Source organism: Sceloporus occidentalis, unplaced genomic scaffold (genome assembly GCF_023333645.1).
Source record: "Sceloporus occidentalis isolate IW3139 unplaced genomic scaffold, rSceOcc1.0.p SCAF_101, whole genome shotgun sequence".
NCBI lineage: Eukaryota > Metazoa > Chordata > Lepidosauria > Squamata > Phrynosomatidae > Sceloporus > Sceloporus occidentalis.
Window position 1 is genome coordinate 2,987,501 of NW_028317081.1, and position 20,541 is coordinate 3,008,041.

Genomic DNA, 20,541 nt, shown 5'->3' on the forward strand with positions numbered 1-20,541 from the left:
AGACACTTTAGGATAGAGCGTTGAAATGATTTAAGTAAAAAGCGAGGAAACAGAAGAACCTTGTACCACAATGTGTCTCTTAGCTTTAAAGCTTTTGAAACGATCACATATCATTTTTGCTCCTACAACTTTTTTTGCAGCTGTTAATAATGTACATTCAATGTAAAATTAGGTACATTGCGTTGAAATAGGTTCCTGGAGACCCCTAAAGGTGGTTGGACCCCAGACAGTCCCTTTAAACATTATTCTCTGCTGACCTTTATAGATTCCTGCAGGCAACCCTAGAACAATATTAAGACCCCATTCTACAAATGGTGACTAAAATTGGCTGGATGTATTTAGGCAATCCATAGCCCCAGGGCCCCCTCGTCATGTTTACACAGCCCTTCAGCATTATTCTTTCATGATATTTTTCTTTTTTCTTTCAGAACCATAAGAAAAACATTGACTTTATCATGGCTGAATTGAAAACCAAGGAGGAAGAATACAAAAAACAAACGCAGAAGATGGAGCGCGACATGAATGAAAAATGTGAGTTTCATAAAACTTGGCATTTCTGCAGCGAAAATTAATTATAGGCTGCTGCACATAGCAAAGCAACGAAACACCGCAATGTGATCTGCTGGCGGAGTCCAAATGGTGTGGTTCCAATAATGGGATTTTGGCAAACCTCGAGGATGCCATTTCGCATTCTCATCCAGTGGAGACATAAATAAATACAGATGTTAAATTTTGAATCTATGGCCTGCTAGTTTTATTTGGATGTGAAAAGTAGTATTTTTTTTATTTTTTTTTTACAAAAGTGAGATAAGCACATTCTGTGTTCGGGGATAAATAGGTATGCATAGGTTAGAAATGGAGGTGTTACACACACATAAATGCCAATGAACAGCGTCACATAATGAAGGAATGTAGCTGAATCTGCAATAAACTGGGTTTTGTTTAATTTGACACTCATTGTGTTTTATTTAAATAGGGGCCCCAAGCTCCTTGATCTGGCCTTGGCTACGAATCTAAAAATAGATAAATGTATCTTTTCATTTATAGTTTCTTACTTGCCACACATAGTATTTTTTTTTTTGTAGTGTGTAAAGCGCATGCCGAACGGAGAAAAACTGAAATGAAGATATCACACAAAATGTTGGGGGCTCATGCAAGTTGCGTTGGGGGACCTTCCTCTGTTTTATATATATATATATATATATATATATATATATATATATATATATATATATATATATATATATATAATCTCCTATTGTGGATCCGAATGCCTGTCTCTTTGTTGTTCCACATGTATGAAGTCAGAGCTCAGTTCTGTACAGTTATATTGATATTATTCGGTAATATGTGTCAGTATTGCACATAGGTAAGCCAGTGATATCATAACGACATTGCCCTGTCTGGTAATATATAATTCCAACATTAATTTCTGGTCGCACAAAAATTTGTGCCATTAATGCCAGCATCAGAAAGCCTTTGCCGTCTACCCACATTGCAGAAGCCTATAATACACCTGAACAGTCCCATACTGAAAAGCATGCAGATATGCCCGGCCACATGCTACATGGGCATAACATTGTAATGCGCAGCCGGGTATATCCATCCATTAGCTGCACCATGTCATCGGTGAATGCTGGCCTTGTGTGCCAGGGACCCCCTGCATCTCAATAACACATTTCTGCTTAAACACAAGTCTCCTGGCAGGTCTCTCTTTGTAAATAAACCCCTTTGCCCTGATGTTCTGTAGAAGGGTTTATTCAAACGTTCTGTTCTAAAGAACAGCTTCACACAGAGTTGAGGAGGAAAAAAAAATAAACACACTAAAACTTGTAACTCTGAAACAAAATGTTTATTCTTTTTTAATCAGTTTAAGATTAATTTGAAACTGTAAATTTCTTTAACTCAATTAAACAAAAATACCAGTTCGCCAATTGTCTTTGACTGAAATAATAAATGTATGTTTCTTTTTACCCTCCTAAACATAAAATATAATTGGTTTGTGATCTTATACACTATATATGCCGAGTGATCAAAACTACAAAAATATACAAATCTATCATACATTGAGTTTGCAGGATTAAATTTAGTTAACATATTGTTAAAACATTAATGTCATAAAAAGATTATTTCCAGACATGTATACAGGAAGTACTTTTTTAATGCAGTGCAGTTTCTCTCCAGTAGATGGCAATACAACAAATTACACTGATTAGAGCAGGGGTGTCCAAGTTTTTTCTGCAGTGGGCCACTTCATCAGAATTGTATACGTGCGCGGGCCGCACTCATTTTTCACTGAGAGAAAATATGGCCTTTAATAAAATATGCAGATTAAAATAAAGTAAATGACACAAAACCTTTACTTTTCCTCTCACTGATTTCTGGGCCTAGAAAGTTTTGTGACTACAAATTCAGGATTCTGGATAAGTAAAAATAAAATAGTTCTATTTATTTTAGGGATGCACTAAAATGAAAATTCTGGACCAAAACCGAAAATTCAGGGTTCACTTAGCCGAAACTGAAAATGACCCCCCACACACTTTTAATAAAAGTAAGTTGCAAACCAAAATTGTACAAAAAAATTATATATTATGAATGTTAACAGCAATCTCAGGCAAACCCAGATTCCAGCATCTACTGGTTGGCTGGGCATTGTATTTTTTGTCCAATTTTAGTGTGTAACCACACTTTTATTAAAAGTAACACACCACAATTGGACAAAAAAAATCAACAATATGACTTGGCATGATAGGAGTGTGATTGCTAACAGCAAACACACTCTTTTTATACCCAGGCAACCAGTGAATGCTGGAACCTAGGCATGATGGGACTGTGATTGCTGTTAGCAGATTGCTGTTAGCTGTTAGCAATCACACTCCTATCATCCCAAGTCAGCCAATACGTGCTGGTACAGGGTGGCTGTAAGTGCAGACCCCATACTGCTGGCAGCATCAATACACAAGGGGGGGCAGCTAGCCAGGTTTCAGCATGTACTGGCTGACTTGGCATGATAAGAGTGTGATTGCTAACAGCAATCACAGTCCCATCATGCCTAGGTTCCAGCACTTACACATCCATGCTATCACACACACACTCATTCATTCATTCATTCACAGATTCATTCCCTCAATCAGACATACTCATTCACACAACCTACCCCACCCCCTTGCCTACTACAGATCTCGATGCCGCTCACAGACTTCAGCAGAGGGCGCGGCCTCCCTCGTTCTCCCCACAGAGGAGGCAGGACTGGAGCAGAGAATAGACCCTCCCACAAGTAAGCAGCAGGGCTCTTGTGATCCTGGCTGCCGATCTCACGCGGGCCGCACCTCGAGGGCCGCATGTTGGACGCCCCTGGATTAGAGGGTGACCTGCAGTCTAAATGTTTAACCTTCGGTCTTTAGTGGACATGCAAGGGTTAACTATATGAATTTTATTTCTTAAGCATATAGCGTTTATGTATTGTGAAATTTACATTAACAGTTTTTGGATGATACTAGGCATGTTAGGGTTGAAGTTGCTTTATATGGGGCAGATATAGTTTTAATGCAGCCCTCCAGTTTATTATTCACTTAGGGCACTGGTTTAAGGTGGGTCTGATCCCTACATCGGTACAAAGAAGACGAGAATTCTATTTCTGCATTTTTCAAACATTTTGCAAAACTGTAAATACAATTTGGCACCTAACAACACACTAAAAACACAAAGTCAGAGATGCGCTCATACACACAATATTTTCTAGGCTCCTAAAGTGGAAGGATAGAAGGATTTGGGTCGAAAAGAGGAAATGCCCATCTTGAACTGGGACATTTTTGTGGTCTATGTCGCCTTTTCCCTCTTAAGTACTGATTTACATTCGTATTGCTGTTCAGGTCTGCTAATCACTATTTACCTCTGATAAGAAATATTTTTAAACTTTGGCCCTTAAGTATTATTTATACGTAAGCCGCATTGTGTCAGATTCCAAATACGGAAAAGGTAAGGACTGAACAGGGAACAGGATTAACTTATTTGCGAGGTTAGATACATGGTACAATTCCAACAGACTCTTCTCTCAGCATTGCTGCCACCCAAACAAGGCAGTTAGGGTTGAAGAAAAACATAAATAATGTAAACAGCGGTGGTCATGTAGGTGTACATTAGCCATGGTTCAGTAGGATATAAATAGCCTAAAATAGCAAGAAAAGGGTGAATAAAACTGGAGTGTAACAAAAGTTTTAGAACATTTTTAGTATCAGATCAAATAACTCTGCTTGGAGGATCTACGCGTTGAAGACGTATCTTGAAACTAGTTATGTGACAGAATAGTTACAGGGTTAGCAAAGGAAATCCCAACATTCCAGTTCCAAACCAACCACTAATCCACATTTAATATTAAATGATTCATATCAAGTCCACAAAATGTTACCCCATAAAGTGAACCGGTGACGTAACAATCTTATCAATTCTGTAAATTTGATCTGACAGTCAATATAGATGCAAATCTAAAAAGCATGAATTTTTCAAATGTTAAACTGCATTTGCATACTACTATGCAACTAAAACCACACTGCCAGAGGGGCTGGCTGACAAAGAAAATATCCTAAACCTCATATTTCAATAATGTTGACGTTCATTGGCTTCACCAGCTGTCACAGAACGTTTCTCACCTTTGGATGAATAGACTTCTTATCTCCACCATTTTTTTCATTAAATATTTTGAATGTTCAAGGATCCAATAAACTGCTAAATGTTTCCTAAGACTAACTTGGAAGTATATTTGATGGCCTTGGATGACCCTTCCCACTATGTACAGTCTGGTCTCAAAAATTATGCTCATCAATACTCAATTGCTTACATATTACATTTACACACTCATTCTCTCCCTTCCACCTCCCCTCCTGCTGCTGTTCTAGAACAGGACGTTTCAACAGGGCATGGAGCTTTCTCCTCTACCCCAACCTTGGCATTCTTTGATACGGTATATGTATGCTAACGTTACCATATGTCCTTTCCGGCAATCTTTCCCATCAGTTCGCCTCATACCTTCAGATATGTTCTGAGAGCTCTTTTTTAACTAGCTCCCTCTAATGAGGGGGCACCAAAGGGCTTTGGGAGCAAATTAGAGACCTCTGTGAGCAGGTTACAGGAAAGAGTATACCAGACCACCCCTGATGCTTTCTGATCCCTTTCAGATGTTACTCACTACTAAAATAAAGTGCCAGGGGTCGAGAAGAGCAACTGCTGCCTTCTGGTCAAAACCTCTATCCTTATGGTTACTATAACATATGGCTATAAAATTAACAAACGTTACTAAGATGGTCCATGATACCCCCAATCATTCTATAAAACCTGGACTCCATAGCTACAAAACCTGCAACTAGACACCAAGGGGAACTACATAATCTTTAAATCCAAGCTTGGATACTTGTCCTTGCCTCTAGGTTGAAAAGCTTTTTTTGTGTGTTTATTATATCATGTTTATTTTACTTTTCTTAACCCCTTAATGTCCATTGTGCCTTGCTAAAGAAGCTGAGGGTAAAGGTGATGGACTGGCCAAGCATGTCAAGACCTAAACCCTATTTAGCATCTGTGGGGCATCCTCAAAGCTCTGTGAAGCACTGGTGAACTCCATGCCCAAGAGGGTTAAGGCAGTGCTGGAAAAAAATGGTGGCCACACAAAATATTAACACGTTGGGCCCAATTTGGACATTTCCACTTAGTTGCCAAGGTTTAGACATTAATGGCTCTGTGTTGAGTTATTTTGTGGGGATGGCAAATTTACGCTGTTATACAGGCTGTACACTCACTACACGAAAAGATATAATAACATATTTACAAAAATGTGAGGGGTGTACTCACTTTTGTGAGATACTGTAGGTTGGAATCTTTTCAGGTTAGAGACTACTTCTGATCAGTTAATTTACATGAGTAAAGTACGAATAATAAGATGTTTTTTTTAACATTTCTAATCTACAGGTCTTCTTAAAGAACGGGAAACAAATAGTTTACTGTCTAAGAAAGATGAAGAAATAGAGGAGCTGAGAAGACAGCTGAGAAACAAAGAAAAAGAAAAACAGAGTGAAATGATAAAACAGCAAATAGAGGTAACAGCTAATAGGCTGAGCTGAGTAAACAATATTAATGTATAAAATTGGTGTATGGCAAGATACTATCATAGATACCCAGGGGCGACATTACTGTGTAAGAAGCAGTTTAGGACCAACACTGATCTAAGATGCCCATTCGTGGATGAAGGAGAAAGACTCTGAAATCTGGGAATATACTAGAAATAAATCCACATCTTTAAAGGGACACTCCAGCCATATTATGCACTTTAATACGTAAGATATTATGTGGTCCCTTTAATTTTTTGTGGTGCTCCCCATGCAAATTCATAGAGGGTTTTGCAGCATCCCCCAGTACGTATTTGATGTATAGTATGTAAAGTTAAATTTTTTGGCTTAAACCTTAATACTGATTTTTTTTTTTAGATGTGAACATGCTTAATCAACAGTGTTAACAATATTAATTATATTTTATGTATCGAACAGAAGAGTAAACAGTACAGATTTATTTCAAACCTTTATGCATAGCGGCATATCACATACATAATAACTCAGTAGGACAGGTGCATTTAAAGGAAAGGATGTCCTTCCTGCCACCATAATGTTGCAATATCTGGTAAAAATGGAAGCATGATGTAACTGTAAATCTCTGTAAATCCATCTGATGTAAAATGAGGACTGCCTGTAGGTTTTCTGATGGTGTCTGTCATGCACAAGACATGTTAAACAATGACCAATGGGCCATGGGTGCAATAATGCTTTTATAACTTCAAATGAAGACCTCCTGTTTGGCAGAAAACAAGTAAATCAAATTGTACTACAACACTTTATACATTTCTCCAAAATGTGTTGTTTAATGTTGAATCCTTATGACGTTTTTATTTTTTTACTCTAATTTATATAATTTCTCACTGTATACTAATAGAATCTTCTTATCTTGTTTCCAGTTTAATGCCAAATTAGCAAAAATCCAGAATAATCCCACAAAACCATATGGAAATACAACTACATTATCACAGAATATCTACAGAATGGTATTACTTTTCTATGTTTATTTTTATTTACTTTTAACTAGTTGTATTTTTCCTGGAACATAGCGTGTGTGAGTGTAATACAATCCACATTACAGAAAATGTGTTCTTTCCACACATTTCTACTCAAACAATGTTCTGTTTAGCATGTGTAAAAACGTCCCAAGATAGGTTACCCAGTGTTCTTGCTCTTCTGGGGAGTGGCTTTGTGAAGGGGTAGGACTAGCCATGCATGGGATGAGGCCACAGTAGGCATTCTTTAGTGGAAGGGAAGCTGGGCAGGGAGTGGGTGTGGTTAAGCACCTCCCCTGCGTGGACAGAGACCAAAGGCTGCTCCTGGAGACTCTGGGTCAAACCCAGAGAGTTCCTTGTTATTATTATTATCTTTTATTTATATAGCGCCAACAGTTTAGGCAGCGCTTAATACAATACATAAATTCAAGGGATATGACAAGACAAGAATTGACAGACTGAGACAAACCGATACATTAGGTGGAGAGAGACCTGCTCGCAAGCTTACAATCTAGAGGGAAATGGGGTGACAAACATAAAGCACAGAGAAAGGGTGAGAGGTAGTGTGGTGGTTGTATCGATGACAAGGAAGTTCTAGCAGCTAAGATGGTGCGGCTTCTCTGAAGAAGTGGGCTTTTAGATGTTTCTTGAATGTCGGGAGGGAGGGTGAATGCTGAAGGTTCCTTGGGAGTAGATTCCAGAGATATGGGGGCAGCCCGAGTGAAATCTTGTAGACGGGAAAAGGAAGAGGTGATGAGTGAGGAGGAGAGCCTTAGCCCATGGGAGGAACATAACGATCGAGTAGGGGGGTTTTTGCCAATGAGGTCAGAAATGTATGGAGGAGCAGTATTATGGATGGCCTTATATGTTATGATTATCAGGTAACTGTGGTCTTATCTGTCTTTTTAATTTTTGTGTCATACGTCGGCATACACTATGGTATGTTTGACTGCTTGCACTTTCCTCATACAAAATAACTAATTAAGCCCATTTGGTTAGATCTGTGCTAGAGTGAGTTGGATGGCTAAACTGCTGCCCCGTAGAATGTTGGATATACTATAAACTCATAGAAGGGAATCACTATTCCTGATCATGGCATAGCTTGGCAAGAGAATATATGAAGGTCAAAGCTTTTATATGTCAAACTATCCTGGCCCTGGCCTCCCAAGGGGTAAAAAAATGCCCTGGCCTCCCAAGGGGTAAAATGTGTCCCAAACCACAGCAGCCCAAGGTTTGTATAAAATATCTCCAAAACAATTACACAGATGGAAGAACAAAAAGCCTGAATTTAAAGGTTTAACTAATGTAATATAGATATTCTACAACCTGTAAAACCAAACGGTGACACTTCCCCTTTAAACTCTTCCACGTTAGTAATACAAACTCTTGCAAATGATAATGTAATCAGGGATACCTGCTCACAGCTTTTGTTTCCCACAGAAACTTCAACACTTGCAGGAGGAGAAAAACAAAGAACTTGAAGTTCTGCGCAACAGAATAAAGGAATTAGAGGGGCAGCTGGGCACTGAACAGGATCCACGTTTAAAGCGGAGGAGATTTGACGGAAGACAAGTTGCAGGCAGAAGAAATCTTGTTTAAAAGGTTTTGCTTCTTTCAGTTGAAATGTTGCCAGTTGGAATTTTACAAAAACTGTGTTGAACATGGGTCGGTTCATATTGTAAACAAGCAAAACCATGTATATTTTTTATTTTCTTTTATTGTGCATGTTTTGACATATTGAATCCATCACTTTGTTACGTTCTACATTCTTGCTTTTTAGCATTGCTATAAAAAGTTTATTCAGGTTATTTAGGAGGTTTTTTTCCCTAGAAACCATCATTGATTATGGCATCAACTTAAAAAGCAATCCAACAATACCAAACCATTCATATATATCAAAACGTATATAAATGTAATAACACAACAGCAGAAATAAGGAATAAAAGTCCCTGTTAATGCAATGAAATTAAAGAAAACTACGTGTTATCATCTATGGAGTTAACACTGAGCTTATAGAAACCAAACACTAAAAATATCACTATGTTATAAAATGAAACTTAAAAAGATGGTTTTCTTCTCTAGTCCCTCACCATCTACTGATTGCAGATGTCTGACAGAAGCCCCTAGGTCATAGTTTATGCTCCGGTCGTCATTAATGCAAACAAAATATTACGGAAAGAACAAGAGAGGTGCTTTCTACTTGAGCTGCATTCCCATCGATGTTAAAAAAATGCCTTGATGTCAGGACCACACGGTTAACTTACTTCAAGGCCGGCAGAGACAAGCAACAAATTGCTCGGCAATCCATTACCGCATGCCAGGCCGAAAACAAGCTACCCAGGCTGATGCTAGGAGACAGAAATATAAAAACACTTAAACATACCGCAGTTCTCCAGAACTCATTTCTAGCCAATTTTTTAAAAAATTTCTGCAATATGGAAAAAAAGCAGAGGTGAAACTATATAGTTTGTATTTGTAAGTAACTTTTCAGTTCAGAAATAATTGCAAGTTAAAGTGCTACACTCATAAAGAGCAGAGGTCAAGCAAAGCCCTAAATGGGGAGCCCATGGAACCTTAATCCATAACTGATTTTGCCCAATGCCACAATGTTTTATTTACTTCTATGCGGGCTACTCTGAGGGTGCGCACCAATTCAAATTCTAGCAAAGAAACACTGCTTATTGAACCTAAACCCATACTGTAGAACTGCGGTGTTTAATATGGCTGCTGATAGTAATGCCGTAACAGTTTACATCAGGAACTTTCAAAGTTCCTTTCACTGTCAGTTTTCTGTCTCTTTTGGTCATTCTCAGGCTACGCTATGTTCCGTCTCTGTGGGTGACTTGTCATGAGACAGTCCCGCATCTGCTGAATGTCATGCAGCTGGAGGCAGACGTCACTGTCAGGACTCGGGAAGGCTGTCTGACAGCAGCTCGTGTCACCTGCAGGAAGCTGGGAGGACTTCCTTACACCGTCAGGTCACCTCATTCTGTGTTGTTTCAAATGAAAGCTGCCGTCAGTGTCAGCATCACGTCTCAGTGACTTTCCCTGACTCCTCTCGCCTGTCTCACAGATATTGTTTCTGTCAGCTTTTAATCTTTTTTCAAGGCTTTCTACTTAAGACAGGAATATCTGCCTCTCTTTGTGGGACAAACACAACCTCTCTTTGAGGAACAGCCTCCCCAACTCTTTCACCATTAGGCTGGTGAGAACGGTCCCGTGGTCTGGAGATCACTTCTCCAGCTTCTCCTCTTGCACGGTGCCTGTGGCCATGACCTCTCCTACGATTACCATGTCTGACCCCATCCTCTACCACAAGGACTTCCTCCTGCTGCTGATGTCTGTGCCCATGCCCCCTGTGTTTTTCATGATCATGCTGATGCCTGGGTGTCTCTATCGGCTCTTCTGCTGGTTTGTCCTCTGTTGGCTGTTCTTCTGGTTTCTTGCACGCAGCTTCAACTTCTGATGTCTGAAAGACAAAGTCCGATACATTAACAGCTGCCCTAATCCAAGCACATAGCACAAACCCAAGGGCCATTCCATTTTAATGGCCAAAAAACATTGTGGGGGTCTTATTTTTTTTCCAGGCTGCTTGTGGTTGCATGTTGCTGTACCGTAGGTTAATATTAATGTGAGCCGAACAGAGTAGAATAAAACCTTCACAGAAAGGCATAGTACAGGGGTGTCCAAGTTTTTTCTGCAGTGGGCCACTTCATCAGAATTGTATACATGCGCGGGCCGCACTCATTTTTCACTGAGAGAAAATATGGCCTTTAATAAGATATGCAGATTAAAGTAAATGACACAAAACCTTTACTTTTCTCTCACTGATTTCTGGGATTTCTGGGCCTACAAATTCAGGATAAGTAAAAATAAAATAGTTCTATTTATTTTAGGGATGCACTAAAATGAAAATTCTGGACCAAAACCAAAAATTCAGGGTTCACTTAGCCGAAACTGAAAATGACCCCCCCACACACTTTTAATAAAAGTAAGTTACACACCAAAATTATATATTATGATTGTTAACAGCAATCTCAGGCATACCCAGATTCCAGCATGTACTGGTTGGCTGGGCATTGTATTTTTTGTCCAATTTTAGTGTGTAACCACACTTTTATTAAAAGTAACACACCACAATTGGACAAAAAAAAAATCAACAATATGACTTGGCATGATAGGAGTGTGATTGCTAACAGCAAACACACTTTTTATACCCAGGCAACCAGTGAATGCTGGAACCTAGGCATGATGAGACTGTGATTGCTGTTAGCAGATTGCTGTTAGCTGTTTGCAATCACACTCCTATCATCCCAAGTCAGCCAATACATGCTGGTACAGGGTGGCTGTGAGTGCAGACCCCATACTACTGGCAGCATCAATACACAAGGGGGCAGCTAGCCAGGTTTCAGCATGTACTGGCTGACTTGGCATGATAGGAATGTGATTGCTAACAGCAATCATAGTCTCATCATGCCTAGGTTCCAGCACTTACACCTCCATGCTATCACACACACCAATTATTCATTCACAGATTCATTCCCTCAATCAGACATACTCATTCACACAACCTACCCCATCCCCTTACCTGCTCTACAGCTCTCGATGCCGCTCACAGACTTCAGCAGGGGGCGCGGCCTCCCTCGTTCTCCCCACAGAGGAGGCAGGACTGGAGCAGAGAATAGACCCTCCCACAAGTAAGCAGCAGGGCTCTTATGATCCTGGCTGCCGATCTCACGCGGGCCGCACCTCGAGGTTCCGCGGGCCGCATTTGGCCCGCGGGCCGCATGTTGGACGTCCCTGGCATAGTATAACACTCTGGGATTCAAATGCTTTGCAATTAGAATCCTATAAACATACCTTATTTATGCAGTCCCCGCATTTATGTTCACAATATGCAGTTTTTATTGCCTCCTCAACATATGGGAAACTTAAAAACGTGTAGGGAAGCTCGAGATGTTTTACCAAACGTCCACACCTGGAAAAAAGAAAAACAATATTTTAGTAAATACCAGGTATACAGTTTTGCCGGATGAAATTTTGCATCCAGCAGCAATAACTCATGGTGCAAAAGCCATTGACAATAAATACCCCGACAGAAACTGTTACTGTAAAAGCGGCCTTTAAGTAACTTATTAAAACTTCACAAATTAAAAAGAAGACCTTTATCTGTAAAATTCTGTTCCTTAACACAAACTACAAAAAGCAGTAATTCCATTCTAGATGTTCAGCTTGTGGCATGCAGTTCAGAAGCAGCATCGAAGGGTCTTTATATGCTTGAGAGTCCCACAGTTTTACATTATTAACTTCATCGCAGTAGATTAGACTGCAACCACCCATACTAACAAACAAGGACGCTGCCTTAAATAAACAGGACGAAATGCAAATTAGCCTGCGATGGGCTTCAGCGCCGAGTGTTTATTCTGCCTGACCCAAATCTTGGAGTCTATGCATATAATTGAGCGTAAAAGCGAGAATGCTTCAAATGCTGGAGTTCACTTCTGATTAGGAGTGTATCCGATTTCATGCCATTACCCAGAATCCTGATCTGCAGTAACTGAAAGCCGTATGATTATCTGGCAGGCAGAACTGAAAAGGTTACACTACGGTGATATGTTTATATACTGCAACTGTGATCTGCATTGTCACAAAGAACGAAAGCCATGATTAGTTCAAATTAGGTAATTTTGGATATAAAATCATTACGAATAAATATAGAACAAACCTATCGTAAATGAAAAAGTCATCTTTGTTGCCTTTCAGAAGGCTCCAGACGTCCGCTTGGTTTTCGTCTTGCTGATACACCGGAATGTGCTCAGAGACCTTGGATTTTAAAACTTCGTATCTGACTTGGGAATGTTTTCCTTGGTGATTAACCACGATGTAGGATATGTTCACAAAGCTTTCATTCTCTAGCTTTAACCGCAGATCATCCAACCTAAAACAGCAAGAGATGGCAGTTTAAAATATGAACGTGTATTTTTTTATTTTTATTTTTTTTGTTTTGTTTTTTTTAAAACTTGGACCAACCTGGAAGCCTGCAGCAGACATAAGTATCAGCTAGCCTGAAGAAGAGCTACAACAGTCACCGTCCCAGCCGAATCCAGCATTGGATTAACATCTCCGATTCTCCAGTCCGGTGGCTTCTTACATAGGGAGCGATGACCCTGGCTCTCTGATCCCCCCCACGGGAGGAGACAGAGAGCCAGGGCGAGAGCAAAGCCCTTCCACATGGTCAGGCTTTACCTACACAAGAGAAAAAACATTATTGAAGACATACAATTGTGCGTGCTGCTTTACCAACAATAAATGGTCTCCATACGTCCAGCAGCAGCCTAAGTAACGCTATATGATTATACTGTTAGCAATAATAATACACAAAGCATATCCACCAGATTGCTACATTTATTCCACCGCAACCTGAAGCCAACCTTCCAGTCCAACGCAGGCCTTTTATGAACTTATTATGGAGTAAGGCGACTGTGTTGGGTCCTAGATATTGTTCTCCCAACTACACTGCCAAACCTTCACAAGAATGATTCCATGAAGAACTCAAGAAACGTATTTTTCACATAATCATTGGGTGATCATTTCAGGTGGTGACATCGCATATTCTGCAAAACCATTATAGAGGGAACAATGCAAAATTGACAAGAATGCTACTTTTTTTTCCCCCCATTAAGCACAATAATACTGTTGGCATTAGAAGTGCTGCTCACACCTATTCTCACACGGACTGCCAAGGTTTCAGGCCAAGTCCTTTATGTTTTTGTGTTTTCATAGAACAATCTTGCGCAATAGTCTATCACATGACTGGCGGCAGCGGCAGGTAAAATGTCACCTTGCCCCCTACCCAGTAATCAGGAACACAGATCCCAGAAACAACATTACATTTCATGAATATTAACCAATTGCATGCCTGGCAATAATTAACTTGTTACACTTGTCTATGGCACTCACAGCCTGATGAGCAAATGTTACATCTGGAGTCCTTTGATATTCTGCTAGACTAGTTTAAGTAAACGCAGGGAAGGAAACATTCTTTTATTTTGTGTGTTTGCATTTATGTTATGATTATTATTCAGTTTCAATGCCCATTGACAGCGTTATTATTCCTAAGTAGGTTATACAAAATTAAAGATTTTAAGATTTAAAGATTGCAAATAAACCCCGGAAGGTACTGTATGTTACCCCGATCTGTGACATTCTAGTTACTCGGCCACTGGAGGATAGTGATAAGGAGCACTGCTGTTTATCACTGCAATTCAGCCGGCAGCATAACATACACACCATATCTATTGGGTAAAAGTTAAAATCCAGCCTATTTAGAAAATGCGTAGAAGACAGAAATCAGGACCAATTTTAGGTGCATTTAAATTAACTGGAAAAAAAATTTGCATTTTTGTTTTCAATGTATTTTTTTATATAGAAAGCAGATCAGAAGCAGTGGATCCGTCTAGTCTGCCCAGACCTTTTCCTGCTTTAAAGACTCAATCCTTAATCCTGGTCTAGTCTTAGATTCAGGATAGATTTGCATTTTTAAATTCCCTCACTGCGTTCACCTCTGCCACTTCTATTAAGAGGCTGTTCCACTTATCCACCACTCTCCCGGTAAAAGCAAACCTTTCTTGCATTCCATTTAATCATTTTAGATTGTGACCTCTTGTTCTAACAATTCATCTAAAATAAACTTCCCTCCAGTGCTTTGTTAAATCCCTTTAACTTTTTTAAACGTTAAAACAACAAATAATGCAGGGAAAAATTTCTTAACAATCGCTGAAAAGGTTTTAGGGAAATAAAAGCCTTGCAGAAAGGTCACAGCGGATGAGCCGGTAATGAAATGAAATCGCTTACACTCTCCCGGGTCCCTTGCAGGCCGCTGTTATGATCGCGCTGTTGTTCTTTCTCTTTTTATACTGTGCTTGTTTACCAGACTTCGCAGAGTTCTAAGGTCCGGCTCACCCGTGTGGGACAGCGTGATAAGACGACGACGATTTCTCAGACGCCATAAACCTAAAAGCACACCCGTGCATTAATTTAAAGATAGCTTATCGGGGCCGTGTCATTTATACAAAGCATTTCATTCCTGTAATTTTGGAAATTAAACATATCTTTAAGTCAATATCACCCCCCCACACAGTAAAAGAATGGAGCAGTCCGCTGTGGGAAGGGAGTGTCCCGACTTGTAAGTTTGCTCTGTGCCAGAAATCTTCAGGAAGCCTCTTGGAGTTGCTGAGTTTGCAGCTTCACAAATGCTGTATCTAAATATTCACGCTTTGGGGATGATCACGGGGTTTGTCGGAGTGCAAAAAAAAGTTGCAAGATCACCAAGAACTTAAAAAGTTTTTGCCTCCTCGAAGATACAACGTGAAACTAACTCATATTGTTCTCGAACAATGTATTTCTTATAACAATCTTTAACATTACGTATGCATTTAGTAGATCACCATTGCATTTTTGTTACTTATAATTCTTTCTCCCTTTTTAAGAAGTACTAGAATGTCTAACAGGCTGTTTGATCTCCATGGTGATTGGTATCTTCACTGCATATTGTATTCCATCGAATCTCAAAAATATTTGAATAGGCTGCAATGTTCTTTCAGAGAGCAAATAATAACAATGACATAATATAATGAGGTAGAGCTCTTGGTCGCCAATGCTGCTCTTTGCTTGATCCAGGGCAGCGCTCCCAACCACTGCCTTCAAGACCCTTATTGCTGAGATAAGAAGGGTATGGAGGCAGGGCTGAGCTGGTTAGGGAGATCAAAGATTGCCTTTCTAGCCAACCCATTGAGCAGAGTTTAATTAGGGAGCATGATAATCCAAGGCACCCTAGGCCAGAATAAATGTCCATCAACCCAGTTCAGTTCCAGTAAACAGGCCATTTTTTTTAATAATAGAAAAGTTTCATGTCCACTTGGAGCAAAATCAATTCAGAAGAGCCACTACCCAATGCATGACACTTGACAGGCTAAGGGTCTGCATACTATCTCTCTAAACATTTAGGGACTGCATAGAACGCTCTTGTTTACCTTCTAAATCAGCGCACTTAATGTGAAAAGTGTGCATAGTGCTCAGATTTTGCTACTTAGTACACACAAGCTATGTTTGCATGACTTGTGCACTTTGCTCAGTGTTGGTGAGAAAAGCCACACTCAGCACTTTGAGGTCACTCTTTAGGGATGTTCAAAGATCGCGCGAGACACCATCAGTTTTATTGAATCTCTGAATGTTCCGTAGCTCCTTATGAAAGTGAGATTAATGCTGAGCATTGCCCGTTCTATAAGCACGCAGCTTATAGACTTCGATATGGCAGTGGTGACACAGTGATAACCAAGAATATTATACTGCAGATCAATTATCATTTATTCTGGCTACATTGTAACATAGTCAGTTAGGTTTGAGGACTCAAGACAGTTATTGAGTTTGCACACCATTGATTAATTTTTAAACTTTTCTGACATTGAGCTTGCATGCCCTCAAACTTTTGAAATTTCAAGTTGCATGTCCTTGCATGCCCTCGCAAACAACTCCCATTATAGTGAATTTGTTTGTTTGCCGATGTTATGCACAACATGACTTAGAGATGAGATTGGGCCCTTAAAGCAGTAAATATGGGTGGACTTAATGAGCGGACATGCTGTGATTTTTTGTTGTGGTAAAGATTGACAGGAGGAAATTAAAAATGTTGTTGTTATCTTCCTGAATGTATAATCACAGGAATATTTGCTGTTTACTCATACTGCTAGAACATAGGAAATCAAAGAACCTCTATTGTTTAAGATACTTGGAAGGAACCAGAATTACTTCTTGTTTATTAAACACTGGTATTCTATTCAACTCTCTTAAAGTAAAACAAAAATAACAGTCTAATAATGGGTAAATCTTCATCTGGATATCAAGTCCATTTAAAAAAAAATGCTGTCATCTGTGTCAAGGACAGGATCCACAGGTGAAGTAGGCTTGCCACCTGTCCAGGTTTGACCTGGGCAGCCCTGGTATAAAACAGTGAGTCCGAGGAAATGTTGGGCGGGTGGCCATGTTAGTCCTATTCTGTGATTGTTGCACTTAGCAGGGCCATAAAACACATGGGTTTTGCTCCTTTGTTTAATGTTATAGGTATATTTTCTGCTTTCCTGAAGCAACTAAGGGATGCAATTGTCATCATTGTCAGCCATTTAAAGGTCTTTCTGACCAAGTTCGCTGTCTTGGTGTCACACTTGACCTCATCCCTCACATTTCTTCTCCACATTATGGCTGGATCTATCATGGTTGCTGTGAGAAGAAATGTCAGGGGCTTTGCAACTCTGCACATCGCCTATCATAGGGAAACACACAGCAGGGCACAAGGAAGCTTGGATACAATTCAAATATTTCAAGTAAAGTAAAATATGATGGAGCGATTGCATTGTAGTCCTGGCAGGATACTTAAGATTAAGCATCTGTTGTAAAGATATATTTTCCACTAATAAGTAGATCAACTTAGAAAGGTTACAAGGTCCAGAAGAACTTTGTACGCTGTATGTCAGACGAGTTTATTGGAAGCTGAAACTGCTGTGAAACGAAACTCATTGTATTTTCTATAGGTTTTCAGCATGCTTTCTTTTAATTAAATTTTTTTTAAAATGAATGTGTAATATATAATATATATATATATGTATCTTTAAAGAGTCTTTTCCAGACCAGTGGACCCTCATCTTTTAAGAATTATCCATCTTATGAAAACATCCATCATTTCAAATTATCAGCACTTACATTGAATAAACATGAGGTTTTTGTACAGTATTTTGGGCAAGGCACATAAGTTCCCCTGCTGCAACGCAAGAGTCCTAACTGGAAAAAAAACATGCTTAGCTGACATACAATGGATGGGCTTCGAGGCAATGATGAGAAGGAGACGTTCCACTGTAGTGATTTCTTAATGGTGGCAACCAAATTAGTTCGAAGAACAATTATGAAACCCATTACTTTTCAGGAAAATGCATCAGAAAGTAACTCTTGTAGAAGCGTGCATTGTATCTCTTGATTGTGTTACTTTAGTATAATTGTGGCATTTAATCCAGCCTTATGTGTGTCTTCTCGGCAATATGCTGTGTACTTTTAACTACAAGATCATCATGTGTAATCTACATGTATGTACCACCACATATATTTGATGAATGTACTGGGGGGTCCAGGGATTTTAAGAAAATATTTTGGTTTTGTAACTTTTATTATTTGGCTTGGTATTACAGGCAAATACAGTATATAGCATGCAATTTGCTATTCAGATATTCATATGTATCTAGTCTATGGGAAGCCATGATATAGGGCTAAAAATACAAAAAAAACCCCACAAAACGTTTTTCCTCTAAAAAGCCTTCATAAAGCCCCCCCCTTAGTAAATATATAATGTATTATTATTATTTATTGTTTTCTATAGCACCATAAATGTACATTGCCCACAGAGCCAATGTAGGTGATAGTACACAATGTATAGCATCTTTACTGTATGCCTTGTGTGCCCACTCCTAACACCATCACCATCATTCTGGCTGGCTGGCTTGCATGTAGATTGTGAGCTGCAGTGAAGAAAGTGCTCTGTGCAAAGTAAGAGGGTGGTGGAGGAGAAGATCTGCGTAAGATGCAGTGATGATAGCATAGAGTGCATGTATGTAAGCATATGTAAGTGTATCATGTTAGAGTGAGTGTGTGTTATTGTACGGTGTGGGAGAGCTTGTGTATTTGAATGGTGTTAGAGTGAGTGTGAGTTAATGTATGGCAGTAGAGTGTATGCATGGTAGTATGTGAGTGCATGGTGTTAGCATGTGTGGGTGCATGCTCCTAGAATGTGTCTGTGTGTGTTACTGTATGATGTTAGCATGTGTGTGTGTTTTAGCACATGATGTTAAAATGTATATGTCGTGTATGGTATTAGCATAAGTCGGTGTGTAAGTGATATATACGAGTAATTGTATAGCGTTAGAGTGAGTGGGTGCTAAAGCAAGTTTGTGTGTTGAGACTTACGTCACTAACCTTACGTCACTAACCCTTACCACTGGATCAGCTGGCAGCATGTTGCTACTTTAATGCCCCCTCCTATGGCATCTGTAACCATGGAAGCAGTCATATTTGTCAGAAATTACATTTTTCATGTACTAAAAGAAGCTCACAGAGCGATCTGTAGATTTCTCTTCAGTGTTAAAGGAAATCTGAGCATTTACCAGTAAACATGCAGCCATTTTCTTTAAAGAAAGTCTTGTGCAAGACTTACTCTAGGACAATGCAAAGGGTTAATGAGCTATGTTTAGATTGGCTTCACTATGAGATACATTTTACAAACCATGAAAACAATTGTTATGCAACATCATGCAGTGAAAAGCGCAGCACAAATGTCATGTGAAATTTGCTAAATTAAACAAGGAAAACAGAACAATTGCTTACTCGGCATTGTCTCTGCTTTGCCAGATTTCCTTCCACAGCAAATCAAGAGATATGATGCACAACAGTGAACTTTGCAAACAGATATTTCACTGAACTTGATGACCTTCTAGTATCTACTATAAGATTATTTACCCAAATGCCTCTCTCTCGGTTTAAAAGACTAATGCATGTATTTTAAGAAACCTGCATGAAACATAATTCCAACATTATATCCTGGTCTATTGTGAATATGGATTAATAGTTACCAACAATCGTAAATTATTTCTACAACAAAAATCTAAAATAAAATGTTTTATTTAGTTGGCTTAAACTTATGACAGAGAGAGCAAAAGCTCTCCAACCACCAATGTGGTCCCTAAGGGGGACACCATTTTGACCATTGTTGAAGCAGTACTTAGGGATATGATGTCATATCCTTCTTCTCCTCTTCAATAGGTTGTGGGGTCACAGTTAAGTGCAGACATCAGTAAGACATAAATAGTTGTGGAGAGCTGGTAAAGTCTAAGATAATTCAGTTTAAAATGGAACAATGGGACTTCAAAAATTACCAGAAAGGAGATGGATAAGGTTGACTGTATGAGCAGGAGCCTCTTCTCCATCTGTACCAGTAGCAGTAGCGTACCTAGCGGGGGGGGGCGGTCCGCACCGGGTGCCGCTCATCAGGGGGGTGCCAACTTACCGGCACCCGGCATCCCTCCAGAGACGGACAGTAATGTCCGCCGCTGGAGGAGCAGGCTCGCAAGGGAGCGGTATCGGAGGTCTTTAACAGACCTCCGGCTCCCTTGAGTGATTTTAAGCCAGGTTCAAGGGTTGAACCCGGCTTAAAATCACTCAAGGGAGCCGGAGGTCTGTTAAAGACCTCCGATACCGCTCCCTTGCGAGCCTGCGAACCCGGCTTAAAATCACTCAAGGGAGCCGGAGGTCTGTTAAAGACCTACGATATCGCTCCCTTGCAGGGGCGTACCTAGAGTATTTGGCACCTGGGGCGGATCCTGTATGTGGCACCCCCCCCCCACACACACACACAC

At 39.8% G+C, this 20,541-nt stretch overlaps 1 pseudogene; it reads right to left on the reverse strand.

The window, feature by feature from the left end:
* Nucleotides 1-9,899: 9,899 nt before the first annotated feature.
* LOC149283989 (selenoprotein P-like) lies at nucleotides 9,900-13,323 on the reverse strand (annotated as a pseudogene).
* Nucleotides 13,324-20,541: the final 7,218 nt, after the last annotated feature.